The sequence below is a fragment of the Pelodiscus sinensis genome, chromosome 16 (genome assembly GCF_052426305.1).
Source record: "Pelodiscus sinensis isolate ZL-2025 chromosome 16, ASM5242630v1, whole genome shotgun sequence".
Lineage (NCBI taxonomy): Eukaryota > Metazoa > Chordata > Testudines > Trionychidae > Pelodiscus > Pelodiscus sinensis.
The window spans coordinates 18,272,161-18,279,336 of record NC_143067.1 but is presented as its reverse complement, the minus strand read 5'-3'; the positions used below and the strand labels follow the sequence as shown (position 1 = coordinate 18,279,336).

The 7,176-nt window shown below is 44.7% G+C and overlaps 1 long non-coding RNA gene across 1 annotated transcript; it reads left to right on the top strand.

Annotated features, from left to right (window-relative positions):
• The first annotated feature begins 4,745 nt into the window (after window positions 1-4,745).
• On the top strand, window positions 4,746-6,915 carry LOC142818727 (uncharacterized). The gene is made up of 2 exons (XR_012896348.2): window positions 4,746-4,863; window positions 6,605-6,915. It is a non-coding gene; the product is annotated as an uncharacterized LOC142818727 (long non-coding RNA).
• The last annotated feature ends 261 nt before the right edge of the window (window positions 6,916-7,176 follow it).

Here is a 7,176-nt window from a genome sequence, read left to right as displayed (position 1 = left end):
GCGACATTTTCCCCCCAACATGCGGTAATGGTATTTTTCTAAAATAGCCTATTAAAATCTCCAGGAATGCTTTCAATAGTCACTGGGAGGTTGATGACAATTCCTGGAGACTCCAGGCCAGTCCTGTAGGGTTGGCAACCTTATCTGAGGACCAGGTAACTTGATGGCTATCACCAGTCCCGGGCCTTAGACCTATCATCTAGCAGTGAATCAGGCTCTGTCTAGACTGCAGGCTTCTTTTGGAGGAAGCTTTTCCAGAAGAGATCTTCCGAAAAAACTTCTTCTGAAAGAGAGCATCCACACTGCCAAAAGCACATTGAAAAAGCGATCTGCTTTTTCGACAGATAGCACAGATAGCGTCCATACTGAATGGACGCTATCTCAACTGTAAGCTGTGATTACTATGGATGGAGTGGCCATGAGGGCACCTGTGCTTTTTCCTGTTTCCTCTTCTATCAAAAGAACTCCCTCTTCCTTGTCCACACACGCCTTATTCTGAAAGAGCTCTTTTGGAAAAGGGCTTCTTCCTCATAGAAAGAGGTTTACCAATGTTGGAATAACCCCTTTGTTCTTTCGATTTTCGTTTGAAAGAACGTGATTGCAGTGTGATCGTAAGTGAAGTTTTTTTGGAAAAACCTCCACTCTGTAGTGCAGACATACCCTCAGGCACAGAGAAGGGGGGTAAGTCCATCTCCCCAAATGGCCCATTCCATGACACATGACTCTTCTATGACTCATTGATCAATAAAGAGATTGGAAGGCAGAAAGAATGAACACTGTTAATGCAGGGGTGGAGACTGCACTATTACTGTACAGTAGTTAAGCATTTGCTTATATCAGTGTTTCTCAACTAGTGGTATGAGTACCCTCAGGGGTACTTGAGAGAAGTCTGGAGGGTACATCAACTGAAATTTGGAGAAAACTGAATTTTTGTTTTAAGTTTTACACCTAAATATTTCATCGCCCACCTCGCTACGATTAAGTTCTTTAAATAAATGTGTTGCAATGGTATTAAAAAATGTTTGTGTGTCTGAAAACTGTAGGTACTGGGGGTACTTCTAATTTTTTTAAAAAAATGGGTATTTTACAAAAAAAAGGTTAAGAAACACTGGCTTATATCTCCATTTTATTAAGATGTGTATTTAAGCAGAATGCAAGGAAAACGTATACAACTGTAGGTTCTCTTTACTATAGGAACCTCTGACTTTCACTGGGAGGATTCTTTGTGCTGCATTTTAGCCCTAGAAACTATAACTCCCAGGAGCCCTTGGGAAAAAGGAGGGAAAAACTCTTTCAGGCAGGGAGAGAGAGGGTTGGTGGGCTCCATTTTGGAGAGTGGAGCCAGACTGCTGGTGTAGAGCCTTTTTCTAGTCCAGGAGCTGCTGCTGGAAGCTAGAGCCTGCTGCTGAGAGCCTGTTGGGGCTTGGATCTAGCAAGTTTGCAGATGATACCAAACTGGGTGGGGTTGCAACTTCTTTGGAGAATAGGGACATAATTCAAAATGACCTTAGCAAGTTAGAGAAATGGTCAGAGGTAAACAGGATGAGGTTTAATAAAGAGAAATGCAAAGTGCTCCACTTAGGAAGGAACAATCAGCTCCATACATACAAGATGGGAAGTGACTGTCTAGGAAGGAGCATGGCGGAAAGGGATCTAGGGGTCATAGTGGGCCACAAGTTGAATATGAGTCAACAGTGTGATGCTGTTGCAAAAAAAGCAAATATGATTCTAGGTTGTATCAACAGGTGTGTTGTAAGCAAAACTCGTGAAGTCATTCTGCCGCTCTACTCTGCACTAGTTAGGCCTCAGCTGGAGTACTGTGTCCAGTTCTGGGCGCCACATTTCAAGAAAGATGTGGAGAAATTGGAAAGGGTACAGAGAAGAGCGACAAGTATGATTAAAGGTTTAGAGAACATGACCTATGAAGCCAGGCTTCATGAACTGGGCTTGTTTAGTTTGGAAAAAAGAAGATTAAGGGGGGACATGATAACGGTTTTCAAATATCTAAAAGGGTGTCACAAGGAGGAAGGAGAAAATTTGTTCCTCTTGGTTTCTGAGGACAGGACAAGGAGTAATGGGCTTAAAGTGCAGCAGGGGAGGTTTAGATTGGACATTAGGAAAAAATTCCTAACTGTCAGGGTGGTCAAATATTGGAATAAATTGCCAAGGGAGGTGGTGGAATCTCCCTCTCTGGAGATATTTAAGAACAGGTTAGATAGACATCTGTCAGGGATGGTGTAGACGGAGCTTGGTCCTGCTTTGAGGGCGGGGGGCTGGACTCGATGACCTCTCGAGGTCCCTTCCAGTCCTATTATTCTATGATTCTATGATTCTATGAAGTTGCTTCAGGGGCTGTTGGTGTGATTGTCCCTGGAGAGGAGAGACTTTGGCCGAGTCTGTGGGTGAGGAAGGCCTGCATAACCCTGCATAAGAGTTACTGTGAGTACTTTGTGGCTGTTTGGGAAACTACTGCCTGGGACACAGCACAGAAAACAGACTGACTCTGGATCCAAAGAGAGGCAGAGTGATCTGCCCAGTGAACCAGAGCTGCTAGACTGCCTTGTCTGGACTGGCTGCTTAGCTTGGGCTGACACACACATGACCTGCACAGTGCTGTCTTCCCTTCAGTTGCAGACCTTCAAGGGCACCCATGCAAGCAAGTGAAATCCAGAGGAGTGCACACTTTGGGGCGGGATAAATGGTGGCAGTGTAAAGGCCAGTTAGATAAGTTTACTTTATTTCTGTGTACTTTTTTAATTGATTTTATTCACTTTTAGTCTGTTAAACCTTGTTTCTTTAAGTTGGTAAGTAAAGGTGTGTTGATTCTAATTTAATAATTAGGGTACGTCTACACTGCAGCGTTATTTCGAAATATCTTTAAGATATTTTGAAATAACGTGTCTACACACAAAATGCATTTCAAAATAGCGTTTTGCTATTTCCAAATAGCGCATCCACACTGATTGAACACTGAATCATATTTAAGACCACCTGAAACTGGTTCCAGCAGGGCATCAGGTCAGGAGTAACTGTGTGTGGCTGCCTCCTGAGGCTATCTGAGGCCTGTGCTTAAAGGGACCCCCCTGGACAGCTGCTTGCTTGCCTGCCTATCTACCTCGCTGAGGGACAGCAAAGAATTTTTTTTCTGCGTACTCTGATTGCCCTCACTCAGGACACCACAGCACCCTGAACACTCTGGTGCTTCTTTTGCATGTGTTGCTGCAAGCCTGGCTGTGCTTTCTGCTGCAGCCCAACCCCCATGCAGTCATCCAGATCCTCCTGGTGTGCTCCACTGGGGGCTTGTGCCTCATTTCACCCTCACATCCTTTCACTGACCCCTCCCTAGCCCTCCTTCCTCATGTAAATAAAGACACATGTGTTGACAAAAACAAACTCTCTTTACTGAACAAAACTGGGGTGGGGGGGAATGAGGCAGGAGAGGGGAGGCGAGAGGGTGGGAGATGGAAGGGGGAAACCTGGGAAGAGGGAGCTGGAAGGGGGAAGCAAGGGGAAAAAGGGGAAGGAGAAGCTCAGGGTTGGGGGTCTTGCTAGACCACCTGTCTCCCAGAATTGTGGGTGCGAGGGCCTGCGCATCCCCGGGGGGGAGCAGGTATGGAGGGTAGGGCAGGTAGAGAGTGGAGGGGAGGAAGAAGCGGGTGGGGGAGCAGGAGTGGGAAGAGGAGCGGTAGCTGTGGCGGCAGCAGGGGCTGGAGCAGCAGTAGGCAGCAGTCTCTGCACCAGGGTCTGCAGGTGGTCGGAGATGGCACGCTGCTGCTACTGCAGCAACGGTGGTGCCCAGAGTTCTGGCCCCTTTCAACTGATACTAGAACACTGCATGGCAAGCTCTGGGTGGCTCTAAAGGCTGATGAAAGGGGCACAGAGGGCTGGTTGCCCCCAGTCCCTCCCCTTCTGGGAGTGTGGAGCTGCCCCCCTCACCTTGCCCAAGGGCCTGGTATGGCTGTTGGCTCCCCTGGGTCTGGTCTGTGTAGTGAGGCTGTGTTCTTGGTAGATGCCACTCAGTGGTTTAGGGTGGGGGAAGATTCCTTCCTCCCAAGAATCCCCATGGAAATTCATTCCACATAGCCTTTCACATTGGCATATGCATGGGTTTGAGGATGTGGTCCAATGAACCTTCATGCTGAAGTGAAGGGACCATGTATTGGGATGAGAGAAGTCAGCCCTTTTACTCATTCAGTCCTTGCTCTCTGCTGAGACTGCCAACTGACATTCCAAATATTACAGTGGTTTCTATGGTGTAGGGACCTTTCCAGTAGGGAATGCATTGAAACCTTCCAAACACACTAAGTAGCCCACTGGTAACAGCTTTAATTCACTACCAACCAAGCCTGAATTTGAACTAATGAACAAAAATGAAAGGTTTTGCATCCAGTTACCAATCCCTGTAGTAGCACATTCAGATGCTTTTCATGTATTATATTGTGCTGGCTTTACTCCAGGACAGCAATGATTGTGTACTCCATTTAAACCCATTTAATATATTCCAGTGATAGATTTAATGATGTAAGCTTCCACAAACTGTCCATATTACGTCCTTCCTACGCTGACATACTTCACGCTCCAGTGGGAGACATTTATGAAATGTTGATACACAAAGATACCTAACATTCACTGAAATGTGAGCTCAGAATCTAAAAATATCACAGATTTTTATAGGCCGATGCTTGGAACACTCACCACACAGGCACTTAGAGAGGAAACAGAATGGCAACAATACGTTGGCATGGGAACATTACACCAATGATGCCCTCTCTGGAAAATGATATAGTGTCAAGATCACTGACATAGTGAGGAAGAGATTTGAAGCCTTTGGAAAGAAAGAGAGCGATCTTCAAAATGACAGAGGCAAGTGTATAAATGCATTTATTTCCCAAATAAAAGCATTGGCTTTTCCTTTTTAAAGACTCCTGCTCTCTCTCAGCATTTTCAGCTGTGGGTCTCTGAAGTTATGACAATAAATTCATATTTAGCCATCCATAAAAAAGAGCCTGATACTCAGCAATCCAGAGACAATTGATTTCAATGGGTGTTGTGGGTGCTCAAAACCTCTGAAAATCAGGCTACTTTAAATGGTACAGTGCATAGTACAATAAAATGCCAACTTTGCTGGGGTGCTACTGCAATATAAATATTAAATAACAGTAATAATTTAGATAGCTCATTTTAGGCAGCCAGGTTTTAAATTATTGCCAGTATATTTTTACCCAGTTTCCTTTCCATGTTAGCATAACTAACCATGTGGTCTGTTTACAAAATGTTTTCTTCCTGTATCAGTCTGATGTTACTCAGGTTCAGAATTTAACACATAGGGTCAGTTTCCACTCTCAGAGCATCTCTATATGATTTAGTGTTCTGCAGGCTGGGGTGTGAATCTACCACATTCCCGTCTGCTGTGCATTAAGGCCATGTCTACGCTACAGATAAGATAGAAGCGGCCACAATCGATCTTCTGGGGTTCAAATTAGTGGGTCTAGTGAAGACATGCTAATTTGAACTGAGAGGGCGCTCCCATTGATGCTGGTAGTTTTGCTTCTACAAGGACTAAGGGAAGTCAAAGGGAGAGTGTGCTCCCTTTGACTTTCCACAGTGTGGATGGTACCAAATTTCTAGTTAAGAAACTTTGACTTAAGCTACACAATTAAAGTAGCTGAAGTTGCATATCTGAATTTGAACTTATCCCCTATCGTAGACCAGGGGAAAGTGATAATGTAGACCCTGCTATCATGAACTATAGGTTGAACCTCTCTAGTCCAATATTCTCTTGTCTGACAACATCCATGGTCCAGCATGATTTTAGTTAGCCAGATGTCCACTTACCATGGATGTTGCCAAGTTTTCCACAGTCCCATAAAGTCTGTTTACAGCCACTGGTCTTGGTTCTCATTGTTCTATGCTGATATTTAGCTCTAATGTTACCCTAAATATCTACTAAGAGCCCAGTAAGCAGTGGAAATGTTGGTACTGCTGCTAGACAATACTGACTTCCCATGGTTTGGCAAATTCTTTGGTTCAGAACTGATCAGATCCTGAGGGTGCCAGACTAGAGAGAATCAACTTGTACTAAAAGTTCTGAAGTGCACTTTGAATTATTGCTGTACAGCAGTAATCAAAGTGTCCTGCTACATGAATTTTAATCTATATCCGCATGGGACACATGGTCATTTAGTTTATGGCAGGCTACAGCATTTAGATTTACATCCTGTCTTGCTATGCACTAAATTGTTATATAAATATGCCCTCACTTACATCATTGTAAATCCTAGGTACTTGCATTAATATCACGAGAGTGACTCTGGATTTACTTCCATGTAATTGGGATCACAATCTAGTTTGCGCAATATTCTGTGGCTTTTATCATATCTTCTATTGTTGGATGAACAAGTGTGGAATTTTCAGTCATTTTATTGTGACATTTCTAAAAGGGGAAGCAATAGCCCCACACTGTTTAGTGTGTCAAAATATATTTAGCAAACTATAATGCACCCGCAGAAAAATACACAGAAGGAGGAGTTGGAGAATATCTTACCTGCATGAGAAGTTATGAAATAGATAAGAGTACAAAAGTTGGATATTGTTTGTTTGACAGATATGTGTGGTGGGATTTAAAGACATCACAGAGAGACGAGCTGAACCCGCTACGCCCCAACAGCCTGGAGCAAGTGCCAAATGGAGATCAGCTAAAAAGGAGACTGTGATGATAGCAAACCTGGGGAAGAGAGTGAAGGAAAGGCTGTCTGAAAGGAGGAAGGCAGTTTGCAACTTCTATTCTGTGGACTTTGTAATTCACAGGTGAAGGGTCTGAACTGGTGGTAAGACCCTAGCTGAGAGGGTCTGGGACTGACTCATTCCCCTTCCCCACTACCTGCTGACGGAGAATAAATGAACATTGTGAAGAGAGGTGGGGAACACTTATTTCACCAATAGAGCTGCTGAGACTAATCGGCAGATCGTGGAGAGGTAGGAAGTGACCATGGCAAAGCCGGTCAGGTGCACCAGGAAATGGTGGCTGAGACACTCCAGGCCTCTCCACTTCAGGCTCTGGACTGGGATCTAGTGGAGAAGAAAGGTCTGTGTCCCCTTCCCTCCCACCTTTGGTCTGGCTGGAGCCTGGGAGAACTCTGGAGTGCTGGGGAGTGATGGACTTCTAGGCCTGTTGAC